Source organism: Ambystoma mexicanum, chromosome 12, assembly GCF_040938575.1.
Source record: "Ambystoma mexicanum isolate Mex_15411 chromosome 12, UKY_AmexF1_1, whole genome shotgun sequence".
NCBI lineage: Eukaryota > Metazoa > Chordata > Amphibia > Caudata > Ambystomatidae > Ambystoma > Ambystoma mexicanum.
Genome location: NC_090936.1, coordinates 196863032 through 196886605, shown reverse-complemented (window position 1 = coordinate 196886605; position 23574 = coordinate 196863032). Strand labels below are relative to the sequence as shown.

Below are 23574 nucleotides of genomic sequence, written 5' to 3'. Positions count from 1 at the left end.
ATGACCCATTCCAATCAGTAGGTGCTTATCCAGTCTGGTTTTCTTTGCATTCTGGGATTTCTTGTTACACTTTTCCCATTATAAAACTCGGACTACATGTCCCAGAATGCAAAGAAAGAAACTGACTGGATAAGCACCTAGAGATTGAAATGGGTCATGTTGGCAAGTATGAGTATGTTCTGTATTCAGGTCTTCGAACGATTCAACGGTTTGCATCCAAGTGGTCCCCAGTCACCCTAAACACCCTCCCCAGCTCCTCAACTCACCCAAGTGCCTATATTCTAAAAGCAAGATGAGGCTCTTTAGCCTGTGCCAGGCTCTGTGATCTGACCCTTTGAAGGGGTGTGTGGATCTCTTTCAAACTGGGGCAAGAGGCCACCACAAGGGAGTTTGCCAGAGCCAGTCCTGCCCCAGAGGCGGGGCTGGAGGTATAAGGGGGCTCCAGTCTCTATCCACTCCCCATGTGCCGTGTTAGAAGTGCCACTTTTTAATACACCATACCTGCCATACGAAATGCTTGCCAGTATTGTTTCCCTTCTGTTGCTGGACTGCAGTGTCCAGAAATCCTTGCAACAAACGATGAAACACACAGGCCACCCGTGGCCGAAGAGTCTACAAGCACACAGGCAACGGAGCGGTACGTTCAGAAAATCGGGGAATCAGATGCTCCAGACTGCCTGATTAAAGACTATGAAATGGACTCTTGGTTGTGGGCCGCCATCCTGAAACACTGCAGGACCCTCGTTTGAGAAGTGGGCGGGGCTTAAGAAGCACTTTAAAGCCTTAAACCTATATGTCCCAACCCCTGTGGGAGGAAAGACGTAGATTGGCTAGAGGAACCAGTTGGGGGCCAGGACCAATAGAAGGTGGGAGGAGAAAGAAAGGGGACATAAGGAACCTATGAGTGTGGGTTTTTCAGGTGAGGTCAAGAGAGAAGAAGGCGCGGCTAGAGACCAGGTGGAGGAAGGACGGTGCAGCAGAGCATGGAGAAGAATTACAGAGACTGTGTGCAAGGTGGGGTAGTGGTTGTTGAGAGAAAGTTATATTTGGGTGTGAGAGTTATATTTGGGTGAAGGGAGTGACTGAGGTTAAGTGTATGGGGAATCATGGGAGTGGGTGAATCAGATGCATGAGAAAGTGAAAGGAGGGTGACTGTGAAAGAGGGAGGGGTGGAGTGTATTATAGAATGGAGGAGAGTGTAGTGGAGAGTAGGAGAGGGGAGTGGAGAGTAGGAGGGAGGGGAGTGGAGAGTGGTAGAGAACGAGGGAGAGTAGTAGTAAACTGAGGAACATGGAGGGATAGAGAAAGGAAAAGAGGGGTATGGAGAGAGGAGAGGGCTAAGAGAAGAGAGGAGTGCAGAAGGAAGGGGAAAGTAAGGAAAGAGCATCAGGGAAAGGAACATGAGAGTTTGAGATACAAAGATCAAACAAGACCTGGTTGAATGGAAGGCACCACTTCTTGATAACATTTGTATTGTGTGACCGAGGCTAGTATCCACCAGGATTTGTATTTTTTTTTGTATTTATTACATTTTTATATAGCGCTTTACGCCAAAGCGCTTTACAAGAGGACCAAAGAGAATACAATAAGCATTGTAAAACAACATGTGAATCAAGTAGCAGAAAGCAATACATGCAACAATTTACAACAATTTACTTGAATGCTGTGGTGTAACGCGAGTGTGTAAGACAGTAGTGAGAGAGGCAACAAGAAGGAGTTGGGATGGGTGGTAGGATCAAGAGAGAGAGGTAGCAGAAGATGCCAGGGAGGGGATTGGAGGAGATGGAATTTTAGAGAAGTGCAGAAAGAAGGGTAGGCGGAGATAGAGCGGATAGGGAGAGGGAGACGGTTCCAATGGAAAGGAGCAAGACGTTGGAAGGAACAGAAGCGGGATGGGGCACAGGGTGATGGAAGAGGAGTGAGCAGGAAATGTTCGGCAGAGCGGAGGGGGCAAGAAGGGATGTAGAAAGTGAGGATAGAAGAAAGATAGGGCGGAGCAAGACCATAGAGGGATTTGGAAACGAGACAGAGAACATTTCATTTGAGCTGGGAGTGAAAGGGGAGCCAACCTAAGGAGGAGAGAGAAGAGGCGATGGAATCATATGGTGAAAGAAGAAAGGGGGAACGGATAGCAGAGTGGAAGATAGATTAAGAGGGGTTAAGTGAGCAGAAGGGGGATCAAAATGGAGAGTGGAGCAGTAGAAGAGTCTAGAGTAGATGAGTGAGGAAACTAGGAGTTTAGTAGCATGGAAGGTTAGGAAGGGGTCGAAGTTTACAGATGTTATAAAGGTGGAAGCGGCAAGATCTGACAGTGAGAGAGATAGATTAGAATCAATGTGGAAGCCAAGATTGCAGGCATGGGGAGATGGGAGGGGGGAAGTTAATAGATGTGGGGGGGAGGGAGGAGGATGTGTGTTAGCAGGGAAGAAAAGAACTTCTGTTTTGTCCGTATTGAGGGTTAGAAAGTGAGAGGACATCCAAGATTTGATTGCGGAAAGGCAGGAAGAGAGCTTAGGTGGATGTCAGAGGTGAAGGAAGAGAAGGAGAGGAAGAGTTGGGTGTCATCAGCGTAGAAATGGTGTGAGAAACCGAAGGAGGAGATGAGGGGAGCTAGAAGGGAAGTGTAGAGTGAGAAGAGAAAGGGGCCAAGTACAGAACCTTGGGGAATGCCATGATTGAAAGGATAGATAGGGAGGTGCAACCGCCCCAGGAAACAGCATCGGTGGGGTTGGAAAGATAGGAGGAGAACCAGCTAAGGACAGAGTGTTTAAAGCCAAGGGATGAGAGAGTGTTTAGGAGTAGAGGGTGATCAACAGTATCAAAGGCAGTAGAGAGGTTGAGAAGGATGAGTATGGAGGAGTGCGTAGAGTAGCGGGCCAAGAGGAGAGAATTAAGAACAGGAGTGAGGGCAGTTTAAGTGGAGTGGTGAGGGCGGAAACCAGATTGAGTAAGAGGGAGAAGAGAGAGCGTGGAGATGAAGGAGGAGAGTTGAGAATAGACAATGCGTTCGAGAAGTTTAGAGAGAAAGGGCAGAAGGGAGATGGGGCAATAGTTAAAGGCTAGATGGGGGTTAGCAGATGTTTTTTTCAGAATAGGGATGATAGTGGCGTGTTTGAAGGGGAATGGGAAGGTAGATGTAGCTAGACAAATGTTGAAGGAGGTAAGGTAGGGAATGAGGAGGGGGTATATTTTGGGAATAAGGGAGGTAGGAATGGGGTCAGAGGGGGAGGAGGAAGGATGGGTTTTGGATAAGAGGAGGGAAACTTCAGACTGAGTAACAGGAGTGAAGGGGGACATAGTAGAGGGAGGAGGATGCAGGAGCCAATGGGGGGAGAAAAAAGGGGACGAAAGGCTGTCTTGGTGAAGGTTGAGGACTTTACTAGAAAAGAAGTTAGCAAGATCAGAGGCAGAGAGAGGAGAGGCAATGGAATGATCAGGAGTAGGAGGAGAGAGAAGACGAGTGGGAGTTTGAAAGATTCGTTGGGGTGAGAGGATTGAGAGTGTATGACCCTAGATTGACCCTAGAGGGAGTAAGAGAGATAAGACAGTTGCCTTTAGGCCCTCATCATTAACCAGTCATTCCTTTAGATAGTAGGGGTTACCAATCTCTAATTAATACCTTGGGACTTAGGGATGCCTGGACCAGGGGGGTCCAAACCCACGAGAGAGAGGATGAGTCCATTAGTAAGACTGTATTCAAATATTCTAATACAAACCTTAGAATCATTTTCAAGAGTTGATGTGTTCTTGAGGGTATTTGTAACAAGCCGTACGATCAAGGTGGTACCTGAGACGAGGACTGTGAGGTCCACTGTTGCTTCTTTGACACCCAAAGGCTACCTCACTCTCTTTTCTGTGACCATGGTGACGGAAGCTGCAAAGACTCCAAACACCCTTCATTTGGATGGTGCAGCATTCCCTCGGGTGTTGGGAGGGGTATTAGAAAGCAGGAGATTAATGTTTTGGCTGATTCAAAAGGCCATGGACATGAGTGCTAATGTCACTTGACACGCTTGGATATTATGTCAAAATTGTATGTCAAGATCCTTCAATTTGTGCAGAGGTAGTGCACAAAGAAGACAATCATATCATGTTGTCAGGTCTGAGACGTGAGGGTAGTGTGACACAGTGGTTTAAGGTTACACTCATTAGAAGATCAGGACTGAGGGTAACATTTGTACGTCATTGTCATTTTCTGTTACATAGATGAACATTTCATGTGACTGGTGATTGGACTGGGACAGTCTCAGAGTTACCGAAGAGAATTCTCCAAGATTGCTTCCCTTCTTCCCTAGCTTCCTGCCTAATCATTTTTGTCTTTTATTTCAAGCTGTCTTTGACTGCATTGTCCAAGGGAGTGTAAGTGATTTCAATCCGGCACACACCCAAGTCAACGCCTAGCATGTAGTGTACAACTGAAATCCTTATTCGTTTTTGTCTAAAAGTTCTTTATTCTGAACGATATACCACTCATATCACGCCCTTCTCCTGGAACCCCCCCCCCGGTCACACTGAACCAGGAATCAGGCTGGTTTGCAAAGGTAAATATTTATTTATGTATTTGCAATTTAATCATAATATGTCTTAAGAGGTACACAACAATCACCAATGGGGTATGGTAACACTGAATAATCTCTTTAATAAACAAGGAGTAAGTAGTGAGCAAAACAATTCAGCACAGAAATACTTTTGTGCGGGTTCAGATCAGATAGCACTGTGGTTAGAGGTTCTCCCTGAACACCCCTCAACCCCCAATAGGCAATGTAAAGAGATAGGAGGAGAGAGCAGGTATTCAGGAATGGCAGAATTCAAACAGAATATCAATCCCACTTTCCCCCTTTCAAACACAAGAGAAAACAAAATTGACTGTCAAGCTGTCAGAATGGCTTTTAAAGTTATCTTTAGGATGGATTGGGCAAAAACACCAACATTGCTGAAATTGTTATAACTTCTTATGGGAGCCACTTTGGATAGTTGCACACAAACACAAACAATGATTTAATCCCAAGAAAACATTTGAAATCTTAAAATTAAAGTCGGAAGCAATTAAAAGCTGTTTACACGTGTAAAAATTTCCAAAACGAAAATTCCCGGCAAACTTTTCACTGTGTGATATTCGCAATAACGGGAGAATCACATTGATTTGGAATGCGGTTTTGGGTGCGATGGAAAGCTGTGGATGTTAGCTACAAGCAGAAGTTTTGTTTCTAGCACAAAAACGGAGGGAATTACAGACGTTTTAGTAGAGGTCGTTTTTCGAGATAGGCGCAGGAATGGAAAACAGGAGCACACTTTTAAAATGATAAATGGGTTGCTTACACTGTAGGATGACTATGAACAAAACGAATACCACACAGGAACACAGTCACTTGATCAGGGTGACTGCCTGCTAAGGAATCTCGCTTTCTTCAGATTAGAAAAAGGTCAGCGCCAAGATCGTTTTTTAACAGTTCTAGTTCTGGAGGAAAGATAGGATGGTTGGAGGGGTCAGACAATACACAGATGCTCCTAACAATACAGGTTCTGAATCCAAGATAGGATGGGTATAAAATAGGGATAAGACTATGCAAAATATATATGCTAGTGACACAATTATTCCTATTTATACTCACTGGATAAGTTTTTAAATGGGACCGTCAGTTCTGGTCAGAGAATTGGATCTGGTTTAGGAAAAACAGCTTGGCACATCGGACTGGGCAGGGTCAGCAAGGTGCTCTGGTAACAGCACGGCACATGATTAGACGGGATCTACAAGGTGCTGGACTGGATCGATCTGCCCTTCTTGGTTCTGAGGATATTTCACTGCAGGCAAGCAGTAACAGCACAGCCCGGCTGTATTATGATGCTTCCCCTTAGGCTTGTGGGGTTCTGTTCTGGAATTTGAGGCCTATCTGAAAATGGTTCAGCTGTGCAATAGGCCTTTTGCGTTGCCAAGTTTCTGGAGTCTGGAGCAAGGAAGATGTAGAGTTCAGCAGCAAGGTGCTCCGCCAGCATCAGGATAGTGAGTGAATCTGTCTCTCCTTATGAGTGGTGAGATGTCTCTATTTATGATATAAAATGACATCATACAGGGGGTGTGTGGGCCTGTTTAGCCAAAGCTTGCCCCTTTGAAAGGTGATTGGGTCAGAGTCTACTCTCTGCCTTGATAGGAGGGGAGAAACAGAGTGTCATCTTTATGGTGCCGTTTTATGAGGCCGAGAATCCACCCCTATCCCCTGGAACACAGTCTACTTTTGTTAAAATACATATTTCCACACGTGCAACCTCTATAAAAGTCACATATACAGATTACATATTTTACATAGAAGCTATTCCTCAAAACCCCGTAACTGTGGGATCTTGTCTCCACTTTTCACAGAATTTTGCCCTTTTCTCTATGAACATACATTTTTATGCAAATTTCTACAAGTGTGCATGTTTAACATGGGAATAAGTGTATAAAGTTTCACAATTCTAGCCGAAATACATTTTGCGTAAAATCACATTTCTTGTCATTGCTTTCCAGAACATGTGACTCGGTTTTGCCGCCTCTTTACCCGTGCAGCCAGAAATTAAATCAACAACTCTGTTATTTTTATATTTTTCACAGTTTTAGATAACAAGTTATCAGTCTTTTTAAAATGTGTTCTTTGTCCTTCTAAAGCAACAAATGGTCGCTTGGCTCCACCCCTTGGTCTCTCCCTGGAAGCCCAGGAGCCATCCCCCATGTTTGTTCCTTGCAGAGGCCATTTACGACTGTCTTCACACTTCGAATTTCAGGAGCTGCAGCTTTTCATTGTTCCTTTTGCCTCTGTAGACTAGGTTCTTTCTTACCCTGTAATGAAAACTTCTCCGTGATTTCCTGTTGGTGGGAAAGACCTTCCTTCTATGAGAAAAACCTGTTATTCAAGTTCTGCAGCTTCAGCCAGGTTTACATTTATTGTTAAATTCTGTGGCCTTTTCCTTAGCAAAAAACAAACTTGTTGTATCAAATACAGCTAGAATTCTCATTCAAGATTTTAACCCATGGGATCAAACAATTACAATATGGGTTACTATGAGTAACAGGCCTCTTAGATTGCAAACATTTGATTTTCAGTTTATACATGTCAAAGTTTAATCGGGCAGGCCCCTGACAGCTGTTAGCACAGCAGCCCTCTGCTGCACAGAGATTTTTGACAGATCCACAGGCAGTTCACTTTTGCTGTGGACATCTCTTTATGCTCTCAGCTTTTCAGGAACTTGTAAGTTTGCAATGATTTCTTAACTAAGTGAATTATAGCACCCAGCTAGGATTTTGAATATTTGAAGGTGTTTTGTACCGGCATTCTGAAGTTTCAGCAGCAAAGAAAAAGTGATCTAAAGCAAGATTTGGAGTTTCATTTAGCACAGCACTGCTTTTTCCTTCTGCACTCCACTTTCAATTGTTGTGGAGCCCAGTGACACATTTCAGTAGTGAGAGCTCTGTTCCACCATTGACAGCATGCGTGGCAGATTTGGCAGCCCTCTTTTTTTGGGTTGAGAAGCGCGATTTTCAGGGGTTTTGGCGCGCACAAGGGTTTTGCGGCCATTTTGCTATTTCTGGCACCACCATAACAGAGTGATGCAGCATCGCAGAGCAAAAGTGGGTTAATACATCCCAAAGAATACAAATACTGCAGTAACAGAGTGCTACAATTTACACATTTTGTGAAGTACATAATAGCAATTTTAATTTTCTCCACCAGCATCCTGTGGAAACAAAAGCCAGTACCTGTTTTTACTCAGTAAATTTGAATCTGATCAAAGTGGTGATATGGATGGCTGGGGTTTGTTATGCTCTAATGTTTTAGACCTAGTGCTGGTTTACGCCTCCTAGCGTTGTTAGATGTAAGATGCTAGATGCTAGATATAAGGCTTCTTCATATAGCACATCCAGTAGGCAGGTTCTTGAAAAGACCAAAGGTTTTTCATGTTTTTGTCAGCCCCGGAGTTGCTTGACCATAGTAGTTTACAACAGCCTGCTCATTTAACAGAGTCTGAAGAAAACCTATAGTAAAAAGTGAGTAAAAAATAATACCACCAGCAATGACAGCACTAAATGGTTTCGTAATGAGGGAGTCAGGCACAGCTCACTAAGAAATAGTTCAATAGCAAGGCATTTAGGTATATGGGCCAGTATGGCTATGAATGGTTTAGTATAGATGCGCTCACATATGTGAGAGGGAGGCAGTCCTGCCATCGACACAGTAAACCCATTCCCACATGTAGTGTTCCAGCTCAGAGATCATCAAACCAGCATACCTACAAGCCCTAAGTACTCAACAAAACAAGAAAAAAACCTACATACCCTTCCAAATCAATAGAACAAGAACAAAGCCCTACCTGCCCTTACAACTCAACACAAGAACATAACCCACCTGCCCCTACGAACCCTAACCACCACCTGCCCTTACAATTCAACACATTAATAACATAACTAACCAGCCCATACAACTCAACACAAGAACATTACCCACCTGCTCTTACAATTCAACACAAAACTAACATAACCCAACTGCTCTTAACACAAAAAACATGACCCTCCCTCACTTGCAACCTAAGATATTTTAATGGAAGAAAAGGGGAAAAACAGCATTGCTGCCCCAAATCAACTCCTAACCATATCACAGCCATGGATCAATGGATAGTAGTTCGAATTATTTCTTTGCAACAATAAAAAGCAGCACATTAGTCCCACACTAATGTATCAACTTCTCAAATCTTTCTTAGAAACGTTGGCTTCAGCTCTTCGATCTCTCCCACAAAAGGTTCCAACTCTCTAACTTTCTGGTGAGTATAAGTTACTCGCAGTCCTTGGGTACTTAAGCTCTCTGGTGCTCTGAGTATTCCTTTTTGGTGTTGACGCTTTGTGGCGTAAGCCACAAAATATGCCAAAACATTGTTATTGTAAAGAAAGGAGAAAGGGGAGTTCGGAACTGTGTACCGTGTTGTCATGGCAACCTTGACAGTTGATGATGAAATGGCCGAAGCACCAGCTGGGCCTTTACCCATCTCGCTCACGTCTGTCGGCCTTCTGCTGTTTCCAGGGAGCTGTGTGGTGCTCGGAAGTTAGGGAAAAATAAATGCACAAAACTACATGGCAGTCATATTTTGTTTTGTATGCACCAATTCTTTGTGTTAGTTGAATTTATGTTGGACTATGTCCACTGCAGAGTGATCCCTTTTCAAGCTGAGCTGAAGCCATAGCTATTTGCAGCCTGACGATGCTGCCGGCATTCCCCATCACGACTATCACCACCATATCTGTAATGCGACCCTTTTGTTCATCCATAACTGAAACAGAGCTATTGGAGGTGCTTGGTCATATGAAGCCCACGTCTTGTGCGGAAAATGTTTTACCACCCAATATCATTCTTCAAAATAAGGATCAATTTTCTCCCATTTTGTTAAGAATCATTAATGCCTCCTTTAAAGAGGGTATGGTTCCTGAGGAAATTAAGGTCACCATCACGCCCTTAGTGAAGAAAGTTGGGTTGGATCCCAAGGACCTAGGGAACCTACGGCCTATCACCAATTCCAACTTCATACTTAAAATTTTAGATAAAATTGCCACCCAGCAGTTGCAGGATCATGTAGAAACATATGCATCCCTACACCACCAACAGTCCGGCTTCAGAGCGTCACACAGCACGGAAACGGCCATGTTGGACCTTCAGAACCATATGCTAGGTCTCATGGACAAGGGTAAAATTGGGATTCTGATGCTGCTGGATCTCAGCACGGCATTTGATCTGGTCGATGACAAACTACTGGTCAAAGCCTTGCGAGACAATGTGGGCTGCTCTGATCTGGCTCTGAAGTGGCTCGTCTCTTTCCTTACTAATCGTCGAGCCAGAGTTCACTGGGAAGACAATTTTTCGGATCCCATTCTAATACTCTTTGGTGTGTCTGCCCCAGGGCGCCAGTCTTTCGCCCATGCTCTTTAATCCGTATATGGGTGCTCTGTGTGATATCTTGACGGAATCCGGAGTTTTTTTCACCAACTATGCAGATGACACGCAGCTTATAATAGAGCTAGAGGGATAACATAGGTTATAAACAAGAGAGGGTCCTGCCTGTAGGGATACTATTTGGTTGCACAACAATTCAATTCAAAGTGCAAATTAAATTACATCAACGGCACACTGGCAGCATATTAGTTACTGACAGAATGTGCAGGGCTGTGGTAAAAAATGAAGTGCATGCACTCAGAGTGAGTTACAATTTGTTTTACTGGTAATGGACACATTCATTATTGAGAATACACAACAAACTAAAAACGTTCTCTGTGTGACTGTACAACAGAACCCAAAGGGGTTCATAAAACAGGGAAACAGGTTATCTCATAGTGCACAGAGAGGTACATATATCAGTAAAGTTCCACAAGACTGTATATTTTGTACATGTAGGGCTGAGTTACCTAAGTACATGAATACTCAAACCAGACATGTATCTGCATTACTTCATGCTCAATGTACATGTGGCAATTGTTAGGAAAGATTTCGTTATTGTAGGGAAATTTCCTTCCATGTGGCAACCCCTAAACTTTTTGCTATTGTTTTTAACCTCGTTCTTGACTTTGCCAGAGAAGTACAGCCTTCTGCCGCACTTCTCTGGGCTTTCGCTCCTTTCTTACGGGGAAACTGACATGCCCTTAAGACAGTCAGTGCCGGGGAACGTTGTTTCCCGTAGTTTCTTTTATCGTGTCGCCATTTTAGTGCAACACGACACAAGAGAGCACTGTAAGCTAAGTTACAGCTCTCTTGGGTCTCTAGCCTTCTACAGGCCCTAGATACTCTTTTAGGATGGTATTTGATCGGTGCAAGTCATTCAGGGACTGGAATGGTGGCAGCGATCGTATTGTTTATTTTGAGCTCCTTTTGGCGTTCTGAGCACGTTTTTGCCCTGAACCCAAAATGGTGGCCTGGCTCCCAAAATGGCCAGGCCGCGAGGCTCCTTTGTCCTGTCCACTGTCCGTCTTGCTCCCTTCACCTTCCCCAGGTTCAGCGACCCGGGGCCTTCCTTATTTGGGCATGTACTTTCCCGCGAAACGTGGTTGCTTTCGCGGGCTTCTACATGTCGTTTGTGTGCCTCCAGGGTGTGGGCTGGGATGTCTGGTCCCAATACACATCCTGGGTGCCAGAGAGTCTAGGGTGGTATGAATGCCTGGGACCACCGTGGTCCGTGATTGGTCCACGTATGGTATGTGTTTTGATGAGCAGATCTCCCATTGGCTCCCCTCCGTTTTGGCGCGAAGGGAACCGTGGATAAGAGGGGGCTGGAAACACCACTACCATGTCGATCTCCTGAGTTCTCACGAACGAAGGAATACAGGAGCCAAGTATCCTGCAACCAAGAGGCTGGACCGAGGAATCGCTGGTGACCCGCTGAAGGAATCCTCCTTTGCACTGCTGTCGTCCTGAGAGCCACTGTCCTCCTTTGATCGAACCAGAAGGCCTGTACTGGTGCTTCGACCTTTGGAATAGCAGGAACAGCTATTCCCGGCATCTACAACATCTCCCGCCAAGTAAGCCTTCGGAAGCGTCTCTGGGCCATCCAGTTGACTGACCAGCTTACAAGGGAGCCTTGTTCTGTAACCGCCGCCAGGTTGTGCCGTATCTTGAGTCCGTGTCACTCTCCCACACTTCGTGCCCTTGGCGTTCCCAAGTCTGAAGGGAGGAGTGTACTTTTGACTCAGATACGCACGGCCGCTCCGTTGTCCTGCTGCGGCAACAAACTGTGCCGGTTTCGTCGATTGGGACGTCTTTTTGATCTACACGACTACAAAGCATTCCCTGCTCTTCTGAAACCTGCCAGCTGCTGATACGAACGTGGAGAAGCCTGGGACTGCTTGCTTCGGGGACCGGTGAGTAGTATATCTAGGATCTGGTCGCCCTCCTGCAGTAACCCATTGCTGTTCCCCGCTGTGTAATACAGCACCCCTTTTGGCCCGTACTCGCGCTCTGCTTCTGCCCGCTGTGGAGGCTGCGCTTGAGTTGCGGACCCTGTTCTTCTTCTGCTGTGCACTAACGTGAACCGCCTGACTTCCTCCGAAGAGCTTCCCCTTGTGCCCGTCGGCACCGGCGTGGCAGGTACTTTGAGCACAAGGCTCCACTCTTCGCAGGGCTCGGACTTCCATCTAGTTAGGTGCCTATGAAGGCGAACTAAGTCGAAAGCATTATCGCACTGCCTGTTTTCCTTCCCTTTCAGGTGGACTACATATTTCGTGCTTTAAACGCTTGCGACTGTGTATTTGTATATATATTGTGTTGATTTGGTATGTGTTGGCTTAATACTGTGTTATTGTGATTTTCTTGCTACGGTCGTTGTTTTAAAGGCCTTAAAATAAATGTGTTTATATTTTTGATATAACACCTGTTTGGAGTAGTCTGTAAGCGCTCTTGCTTTGTGTGCTCATTGCGGGCTTTCAGTCACCCTCACCCCTCTTGAGACCTAGTCTTGACCGCCGCGATCGCTACCTTGATTGGTCTGGCTTGTCCAGAGGTTACCCTGTTCCAAGTAATTAGGTTGGCCTTCTGAACTTCTGCGCCACCAGGACAGAGTTCAGAAATCCGTCTTAACAAATTGGTGTACAGCGGTGGGATACGACTGAAGGTATCCAGTGTTGCGCACGGGCTAAGGCATTTCGGGTTATTCCAAACAGTACACGTAGTGGATTGTTGTAATATAACTTTAAAAAGGCCATAGTCCTATCACACAGTATGGAAACAAGTACGTTGTTAACTTTGAATGCTTCCAAATCAGAAACGCTGAAAAAGATGTGTGCGGAGAGAGGTGTTTCCTCTCAAGGCACAAAATTGGAAATGATCCAAAGAATCGTGGCGTGGCAAGAAGCGCAGCTTGACGCTATTACTTCTGAGGACAGTGCGGAAGGTGGTGGGGCTGCTCTCACTGGCAGAACCGACGGTTCTGCCGCCGCACTGTTCCACCGCGACCACGAGGACAGGGAGGATGTAATGTCTAATGTTTCCTCTGCCAGTGCTGACGGGGAGGCTATGCTTGAATTCAAGAAGCAAGAGCTGCGGTTTAGGCAGCAGGAGCTTGAATTCAGCATAGCCAAACTGAAAATCGAACAGGCAGAAAAACAAAAAGACAGGGATCACCAGTTGGAACTGGCCAAGCTTCAGGTTGCAAATGGGTCCACGGGTCCTGGACATGGGTCTTGGGCCTCCTCTCATCCACGGTTTCCAAAAGATCTGCTCAGTGTGTATGAGGAACGGAATGACATTATGGACTGGCTAAATGCGTTTGAGTATGCATGCGAAGTTCAGAAAGTTGACAATGCTGACAAGATTGCGTGGTTGCTCAGTAGACTGCCCCATTCTGGCTGTAGTGCCATTATGGAGATGTCGAAGGCTGAGCGAGCTGATTTTGCAATGTTGAAGCAGACTCTCATTTTAAAGTTTGGGAAGACTCCGGCCCAATATTTAAAGCGTTTTCGAGAGTATAAGAAAAAGGAAGGTGGTACTTGGGTATCTTATGTCGCTGAATCTTTGAAAAACTTAACTGGCTGGGTCGAAGGCTATAAGGTTTCTACCTTCGCCGGCATGATAAATCTTGTCATGCTGGAACACATTTTTGCTTCTTCCTCCCCGGAGCTTAAGCAGCACTTGGCCGATTCGAAGGAGATAGATCCTAAGAAGCTGGCCATGGCAGCAGACTTATGGGTGTCACATCGAGTGTCCCATAAGGACAAAACTCATCCTGGTAAGCAGGAGGAGGGGAAAAAGTCCAAAGATATGGAGGGTGGGGAATCTGCTAAATCTTCTTCCCAAAAGGGCCACAAAAAGAAAAACAAGGGTAAGACACAAGAGAACTCACAGGGTAGCGGAGGTTCGCCTCCGAAACAGAACTCTGGTTATAATAAGCCTCCCTACGTAAACAGACCCAATGGGGCTTGTTTTTCTTGTGGAGCAACTGACCATGTGAAGGGGGATCCCCGGTGTAAGGTTAAACCTTTGGGGGTCCACTCCGCTAATCTGGCCTTCTCCTCCTACGAGGAAGAAGAGATTACAGGAGCGTCCTTCTCCTCAGACTCGTTTCCCAGCGGGATTGAGGCTGAGGTAGTTTTAGTGTCCCTGGGTTCCTGGGAGCCTAAAGTCGCAGAGGCGTATGCTAGGATTCCGGATAATACCAAGCACTACTTTAAAGACAGTGTGCTGATCAATGGAGTGGATACTCCAGCTCTTAGGGATAGTGGGTGCAGTCGAACTGTAGTGGATTCTACCTTGGTAGACTCAGAGGAAGTTGCCAGAGCTACTCTGATGCCCACTAAGTTGGCTGACGGCCCCCTCCGTATGTTTCCCGTGATCCCTGTTAATCTAACTTTAAATGGTACAGCAGTTAGGATTCCAGTGAGCATTCAGAGAAACGTCCCGGGAAAGGTCTTGTTGGGCAATGATCTCAGAGCTCTAGGGCTCGTAGGAGACACTGCCGAAAGACCCTACACACGGTCTCAAGCACGGGCAGCATTGGCCAAGTCCAATACGCCGCCCCAGCCGAAGGGGAAACCCAAGGCGAAAGGAGTCAACAAGTCCCGACGGGGGAAAGAGAATATTCCCCCGAGCTCGCCTACCACTGCGGTGGAGGGAGTTGGTCAATCGCCCGAGCCTGACGAGGAGGTGGCGATGCCTGAAGTGTTCGACCCCAACGACCATCCTGAACTAAAAGACTTGTTAGTTGAAGGAGGTCCTGATAGGGACGAATTCAGTAAAGGCCAACGTGAGTGCCCATCTCTGGAAGGCCTAAGGAGACAGGCCTGCTCCCAGCTTGAGGGTGAACCTCCTGGGAAGCATAGGATTTATTGGGAAGGTGGACTCCTGTACAGTGAGCCCACAGAGTCTACAGAAGGAGACCATAGGAGGTTGGTGGTTCCCCTTGCTGTTAGACCCTTCCTCCTGCAGTTGGCGCATGAAGTTCCCCTTGCTGGTCACCTTGGAATGAAGAGGACCAAGCAAAGGTTATCTATGCACTTCTACTGGCCCAAGATGGGGGTGCAAGTAGAAAGTCACTGCAGGAGTTGTGCCTCCTGCCAGTTGTCTGGTAAGGTTGGCGCGACAATCCAAGCTCCGTTGGTACCGCTCCCCGTTGTGGGGGTACCGTTTGAAAGGGTAGGGATCGACATCGTTGGTCCCCTTGACCCGCAAACATCCTCAGGCAATAGGTTTATCCTGGTGCTGGTCGACCATGCAACCAGGTATCCTGAGGCCATCCCATTAAAAACTGTAACTGCCAAGTCGGTTGCAAAAGCTTTACTCGGCATATTTACTAGGGTTGGCTTCCCTAAAGAAGTTGTGTCAGATCGTGGCAGCAACTTTATGTCGAAGTATATGCAGGCTATGTGGAAAGAATGTGGGGTCACCTACAAGTTCTCTTCTGCATATCACCCCCAGACCAATGGTCTGGTGGAACGTTTCAACAGAACGTTAAAGAGCATGATTGGGGCTCTGGAGGAGCCCCAGAGAAGAAAATGGGATCTTCTTTTACCATGCTTGCTGTTTGCCTACAGAGAGGTACCACAGGAGGGTGTTGGCTTCAGCCCCTTCGAACTTCTGTTCGGTCATCCCGTACGGGGACCCTTAGCCATCGTCAAAGAGGGATGGGAGATGCCCACTCCCCCTGTTACTACCAATGTAGTTGACTATGTGCTAGGGCTCAGAAAACGGATGGTACTCCTGATGGGCTTGGCTAGTGAAAAGTTGAAGGCAGGACAAGCGCTGGTGAAACATTGGTACGACCAGAAAGCTTCCTTAATTCACTTTACACCTGGTCAGCAAGTCCTGATCATGAATCCAATAAGGCCTCGCGCTTTACAGGACAAATGGTCAGGCCCTTACACAGTGGTGGAGCCCCTGGGTGAGGTAAACTATTTAGTGGACCTTGGAAGGCCTGGACAGGCTCCAAAAGTGTTCCACGTAAATAGGCTGAAGGCTTTCGTCCCAAGAGTCGAAATCGCAGCACTGCTACTGGCGTCAGACGTTGAGGAAGAGGAGTCAGAACCTCTCCCCGACCTGTTCCACGGCGGTCCTTCAGATAGCTCCATTGAGGGTGTCCGAGTGGCCCCTCACCTGACTTCTGATCAGCAGGCTGAGGTGAAAAGGTTGCTTAGGCAGTTTTCCCCCCTGTTTTCACAGTCCCCTGGTTTGACACCTTGGTGCAAACATAACATTGACACAGGAGACAGTGTACCTACCAAAAGTAGGGGATACAGGATGTCGGATAAAGTACGGTCTTATATTAAGACCGAGGTCAACAAGATGTTAGACCTTGGGGTGATTGAACCCTCTAGTAGTCCTTGGTCCAGCCCTGTGGTTCTGGTTCCAAAGGCAGGCACTTCTGAATTGAGGTTCTGCGTGGATTACAGGGCTCTGAATGCTGTCACCAAGACAGATGCCCACCCCTTGCCTCGAACAGATGAGCTGGTGGATACTTTGGGTGCCTCCAAGTACCTCAGCACGTTTGACCTTACTGCTGGCTATTGGCAAATAGCGTTAGCAGAACATGCTAAGGAGAAGACAGCATTTTCTACTCCAGACGGCCTTTACCAATTCCGGGTAATGCCGTTCGGGTTGAAGAATGCACCTGCCACTTTCCAGAGGCTTGTGAATCATGTGTTGAATGGGTTGGACGAATTCTGTCTCGCATATCTGGACGATATCGCAGTTTTCAGTGCCACCTGGGAAGACCATGTGAAACACCTCGGGATTGTGCTCCAGGCTCTTCAGAAAGCCCACTTGACCATAAAGGCTAGTAAGTGCCAGATTGGACAAGGCTCAGTGGTTTACCTTGGACATGAAGTAGGTGGAGGGAGGATACAGCCTCTACCCAGTAAAGTACAAGCAGTACAAGACTGGCCTACCCCCACTACGCAAACCCAAGTGAGAGCCTTCTTAGGACTCACGGGGTATTACCGGAATTTTATGGCAGACTATGGCACCATAGCTGCTCCTCTGACTGCCCTCACAACTCCGAAGAAACCCAAGAAGGTAACTTGGACTGACGAGTGTGAGAAGGCCTTCAATGGCTTGAAAGACTCCTTGTGCCAGGCCCCTGTGCTCAGGGCCCCTGATTATCAAAGACCTTTTATCGTGCAGACGGATGCCTCTGACACTGGGATAGGAGCTGTACTATCACAAGTAGATGAGAAGGGTAAGGAACACCCTATCGGTTTTATTAGTCGCCAGCTTAAGGACAGAGAGCTCAGATGGTCCACGGTAGAGAAAGAATGTTTCTCTGTTGTGTGGGCCCTAAGGAAGCTGAGGCCCTACCTCTATGGGACCCACTTCACTGTGCAAACTGACCATAAGCCGTTAAAGTGGCTAATGAACATGAAGGGGGAGAATCCAAAGTTGCTTAGGTGGTCCATAAGTCTTCAAGGCTTCGACTTCACTATTGAGCATAGGCCAGGTGTCCAACATAGCAATGCTGATGGGTTGTCCAGAATGTTTAACCGACCTGAACATGAGACTCATCCAGGGGTGGATTAGTTCCCCCTGTCCATAGTCTGGGAGGGGCGAGTGTTAGGAAAGATTTCGTTATTGTAGGGAAATTTCCTTCCATGTGGCAACCCCTAAACTTTTTGCTATTGTTTTTAACCTCGTTCTTGACTTTGCCAGAGAAGTACAGCCTTCTGCCGCACTTCTCTGGGCTTTCGCTCCTTTCTTACGGGGAAACTGACATGCCCTTAAGACAGTCAGTGCCGGGGAACGTTGTTTCCCGTAGTTTCTTTTATCGTGTCGCCATTTTAGTGCAACACGACACAAGAGAGCACTGTAAGCTAAGTTACAGCTCTCTTGGGTCTCTAGCCTTCTACAGGCCCTAGATACTCTTTTAGGATGGTATTTGATCGGTGCAAGTCATTCAGGGACTGGAATGGTGGCAGCGATCGTATTGTTTATTTTGAGCTCCTTTTGGCGTTCTGAGCACGTTTTTGCCCTGAACCCAAAATGGTGGCCTGGCTCCCAAAATGGCCAGGCCGCGAGGCTCCTTTGTCCTGTCCACTGTCTGTCTTGCTCCCTTCACCTTCCCCAGGTTCAGCGACCCGGGGCCTTCCTTATTTGGGCATGTACTTTCCCGCGAAACGTGGTTGCTTTCGCGGGCTTCTACATGTCGTTTGTGTGCCTCCAGGGTGTGGGCTGGGATGTCTGGTCCCAATACACATCCTGGGTGCCAGAGAGTCTAGGGTGGTATGAATGCCTGGGACCACCGTGGTCCGTGATTGGTCCACGTATGGTATGTGTTTTGATGAGCAGATCTCCCATTGGCTCCCCTCCGTTTTGGCGCGAAGGGAACCGTGGATAAGAGGGGGCTGGAAACACCACTACCATGTCGATCTCCTGAGTTCTCACGAACGAAGGAATACAGGAGCCAAGTATCCTGCAACCAAGAGGCTGGACCGAGGAATCGCTGGTGACCCGCTGAAGGAATCCTCCTTTGCACTGCTGTCGTCCTGAGAGCCACTGTCCTCCTTTGATCGAACCAGAAGGCCTGTACTGGTGCTTCGACCTTTGGAATAGCAGGAACAGCTATTCCCGGCATCTACAACATCTCCCGCCAAGTAAGCCTTCGGAAGCGTCTCTGGGCCATCCAGTTGACTGACCAGCTTACAAGGGAGCCTTGTTCTGTAACCGCCGCCAGGTTGTGCCGTATCTTGAGTCCGTGTCACTCTCCCACACTTCGTGCCCTTGGCGTTCCCAAGTCTGAAGGGAGGAGTGTACTTTTGACTCAGATACGCACGGCCGCTCCGTTGTCCTGCTGCGGCAACAAACTGTGCCGGTTTCGTCGATTGGGACGTCTTTTTGATCTACACGACTACAAAGCATTCCCTGCTCTTCTGAAACCTGCCAGCTGCTGATACGAACGTGGAGAAGCCTGGGACTGCTTGCTTCGGGGACCGGTGAGTAGTATATCTAGGATCTGGTCGCCCTCCTGCAGTAACCCATTGCTGTTCCCCGCTGTGTAATACAGCACCCCTTTTGGCCCGTACTCGCGCTCTGCTTCTGCCCGCTGTGGAGGCTGCGCTTGAGTTGCGGACCCTGTTCTTCTTCTGCTGTGCACTAACGTGAACCGCCTGACTTCCTCCGAAGAGCTTCCCCTTGTGCCCGTCGGCACCGGCGTGGCAGGTACTTTGAGCACAAGGCTCCACTCTTCGCAGGGCTCGGACTTCCATCTAGTTAGGTGCCTATGAAGGCGAACTAAGTCGAAAGCATTATCGCACTGCCTGTTTTCCTTCCCTTTCAGGTGGACTACATATTTCGTGCTTTAAACGCTTGCGACTGTGTATTTGTATATATATTGTGTTGATTTGGTATGTGTTGGCTTAATACTGTGTTATTGTGATTTTCTTGCTACGGTCGTTGTTTTAAAGGCCTTAAAATAAATGTGTTTATATTTTTGATATAACACCTGTTTGGAGTAGTCTGTAAGCGCTCTTGCTTTGTGTGCTCATTGCGGGCTTTCAGTCACCCTCACCCCTCTTGAGACCTAGTCTTGACCGCCGCGATCGCTACCTTGATTGGTCTGGCTTGTCCAGAGGTTACCCTGTTCCAAGTAATTAGGTTGGCCTTCTGAACTTCTGCGCCACCAGGACAGAGTTCAGAAATCCGTCTTAACAGCAATGAATTCACAACAGTGTTAATTGTTCACACATGGAGTGGAAAGAAAAAACAGAGACATGTGATTACAAATGCATTACTTCATGCAGAATTGCAATTTCTTATGGACACTATAAGTAAAAGTGTTGGAGATGGAGAAATAGTCCCAGAAAATAGAGTCCTTGAGGTGCACACAGTTCTGCACCTAATGCTTTAGGGAATGGACATCATCTATATATTTTGTTATTTTCAGGGGATTTTTCTTGTGAGACCTTAGGAAGGTCTGTTCGAGCCAGGCTGAAAGGTGACCTTGTAGTAAGTCGACGTCTAGACTGTAAATCAAAGCCCCGAGAGGGGGTGAAAACACTCAGCAACAACAGACGGTCATGCTAATGTTCTCAGACGTTTCAGCAAATGTCTTAGACAAGCCTTCTTCTGGAGCCAAGGCGGTGATCCCCTTGACAGGGATAGCAATCGGGAAGATTGCCTAGCTGGCTTGTAAGTTTTTAGAGTTGAGGAGCGGATGGCCTGTGCTTAGGAAGGCAATTCCGGGGTGTCTACCATCCAAGGGTAGATGCTGGGGCACTTAATGTCCAAATGTCAAATAGTGGCAGTGTCGAATTTTGTCAGTCTTTGAGTCCCAAATGCCGCTGTGCATCATTAGTAGAAATGCATGCTGCAGGGCTGGAGGTCAGAGTGGAGCTAGTCATCTGAAGCGCGCATTGTACAGCTCTGCCGGCGTGGTAGAGGGATAACATAGGGCAGATAGCGTCAAGATTGGACTAATATACAATAAAATCGATGAATTGATGCAATCCAATTGGATGTGTCTTAACGATTCAAACACAGAACTTATGTTGTTTGGATCCAGCCGCCTTTTACACAAATTGGGCAGGGAATACAAATCATTCCAGATCAAGGAGGCCATCATAACAGTATCTAACCAGGTTAAAACCCTGGGTATGATGATGAACTCTTCTGTTAATTCAGAAGCCCAGGCCAACTTCTTGCGAAAGAATACAGCCTACTATATGCGGCTTACTAGGCCCATTAGACCCTTCCTGAGTGATAACAATATGGCCACCATTGCTAGGGCTGTTGTGTTATCCAGGCTAGATTATGGCAATGCCCTTCTTATCGGCGCCAGTGCCAAAGACCTGCATATTTGTCAAGTCATTCAAAATGATGCTGTAAGACTAGTAAAACACCTCACGAGAAGAGACCATATCAATATGGCTAGAAAATCACTCCATTGGCTCAGAGTCAAAGAAAGGATTATGTTTAAATCCCTTACTCTGGTGCACAAATACCTCTTCGGGAAAGCACCCAATTACCTGAAGAATAGTCTTGTACCCTACATTCCGAAGGGACAGCTGCGCTCAGCAGGAAAAAACCTGCTTGTAGGACACAAACATAAACTCAAATCAGCCATGGGCAGATCCTTTGTAGTGCAGGCAGCTCAGTTGTGGAACTCCCTTCCCTTGGTTTTGAGAATTCAGGAGAATCATCTACAATTTCGAAAACTTCTGAAGACTCATTTCTTCAAGTAACTTTTCCTTCCAGTTCCACAGCTCCCCTGATTGATTCAGTTAGGTCCACTAGACAGTTTTGTGTTTGTCTCTGTCAACGCGCCCTGATGCCTGTGGGCTTCCGGCGCTATAGAAGCTTACATTACATTACATTACATTTGTTACAAAGCGCAATAGCCTGCCTGTGACGAAGCACAATTGGCAAGCTCTCTATCAAAGAAATCTTGCCCCGCTGTTGCTGATTCACTTACTGTCCCAAGGACCATACTTTAGTATTTATCTTTGGGATACCAGTGCCAAGTTTATATTGGCAGATGGCACAAATCTCGTTCAATTCATTGGTTGTTCCTGAGAAAGTCCTGCCTCCGGACCCGGAAACACCATATCTTTGGCTTCTTTTTTGTGCACTTATAGTTGTGCTTATGTACATGAAAGGGAGAACGCTCGGCTCCTCCCGCCCTCAATCACTGTCAATCACACACACCATGGCTGAAGCTCTGGCAAGTCCCCATTAGAGGACCGGACTTTGCAACGTGATTTACAAGTTAGCAACTTATGCAGATCCACTCCAGCATGCATGCGCCTTATATGCTTGATTGTGCAAGGGGCCTCATCAGAACAAGCATGGGCAGCATTGCTTCCATTGTTAGTTAAATCTGTAACAACTTGACAGTTGATTTCGGATCTGCAGGAGCATCTAAAGCATAACTCCAGGTGCTGTACTTTTAAGTGTCTAAGGGTTTTGTATACCACTGATTTCAATTGATACCCCCACCCTACCCTCACACTCTCTACCCCCAGCAAACCCACCCTACCCCCACTCTCTCTACCCCCAGCCAGCCACCTACCCTACCCCCACTCTTTCTATGCCCACCCACACTTCCCCAACTCTCTCTTGACCCCACCCACCCTATGCCCACTCTCTCTACCCCCACCCACCCTATGCCCACTCTCTCTACCCCCACCCACCCTATCCCCACTCTCTCTACCCCCACCCACCCTATCCCCACTCTCTCTACCCCCACCCACCCTATCCCCACTCTCTCTACCCCACCCCACCCACCCTATCCCCACTCTCTCTACCCCCACCCACCCACCCTATCCCCACTCTCTCTACCCCCACCCACCCACCCTATCCCCACTCTCTCTACCCCCACCCACCCACCCTATCCCCACTCTCTCTACCCCCACCCACCCACCCTATCCCCACTCTCTCTACCCCCACCCACCCACCCTATCCCCACTCTCTCTACCGACACCCACCCACCCTATCCCCACTCTCTCTACCGACACCCACCCACCCTATCCCCACTCTCTCTACCGACACCCACCCACCCTATCCCCACTCTCTCTACCGACACCCACCCACCCTATCCCCACTCTCTCTACCGACACCCACCCACCCTATCCCCACTCTCTCTACCCCCACCCACCCACCCTATCCCCACTCTCTCTACCCCCACCCACCCACCCTATCCCCACTCTCTCTACCCCCACCCACCCACCCTATCCCCACTCTCTCTACCCCCACCCACCCACCCTATCCCCACTCTCTCTACCCCCACCCACCCACCCTATCCCCACTCTCTCTACCCCCACCCACCCACCCTATCCCCACTCTCTCTACCCCCACCCACCCTATCCCCACTCTCTCTACCCCCACCCACCCTATCCCCACTCTCTCTACCCCCACCCACCCACCCTATCCCCACTCTCTCTACCCCCACCCACCCACCCTATCCCCACTCTCTCTACCCCCACCCACCCACCCTATCCCCACTCTCTCTACCCCCACCCACCCACCCTATCCCCACTCTCTCTACCCCACCCACCCACCCTATCCCCATTCTCTCTACCCCCACCCACCCACCCTATCCCCATTCTCTCTACCCCCACCCACCCACCCTATCCCCATTCTCTCTACCCCCACCCACCCACCCTATCCCCATTCTCTCTACCCCCACCCACCCACCCTATCCCCACTCTCTCTACCCCCACCCACCCACCCTATCCCCACTCTCTCTACCCCCACCCACCCACCCTATCCCCACTCTCTCTACCCCCACCCTTTCTACCACCACCACCCACCCTACCCCGACACCCTCTACCACCACCCACCCTACCCACACTCTCGCTACCCCCACTCTGTCTACTGCCACACACTCTACTGCACCCACTCTCTAACCCCACCCACCTACACTTCCCCCACTCTCTCTACCCCCATCTCCCCCTACCCCCACTCTTTCTACCACCACCACCCACCCTACCCCCACTCTCTCTACCCTCACCCATCCTACCACCACTCTATCCACCGCCACCCACCATACCCACACTTTCGCTACCCCCACTCTGTCTACCCCCACACACTCTACCTGCACTCTCTCTAACCCCACCCACCCTAACTGCATTCTCTCTACCCCCACCCACTCATA

At 48.0% G+C, this 23574-nt stretch overlaps 1 protein-coding gene across 1 annotated transcript in view; it reads left to right on the top strand.

Annotated features, from left to right (window-relative positions):
* CRACR2A (calcium release activated channel regulator 2A) overlaps window positions 1–23574 on the top strand; it is a 957312-nt gene that overhangs the window by 641001 nt on the left and 292737 nt on the right. The window lies entirely within an intron of this gene.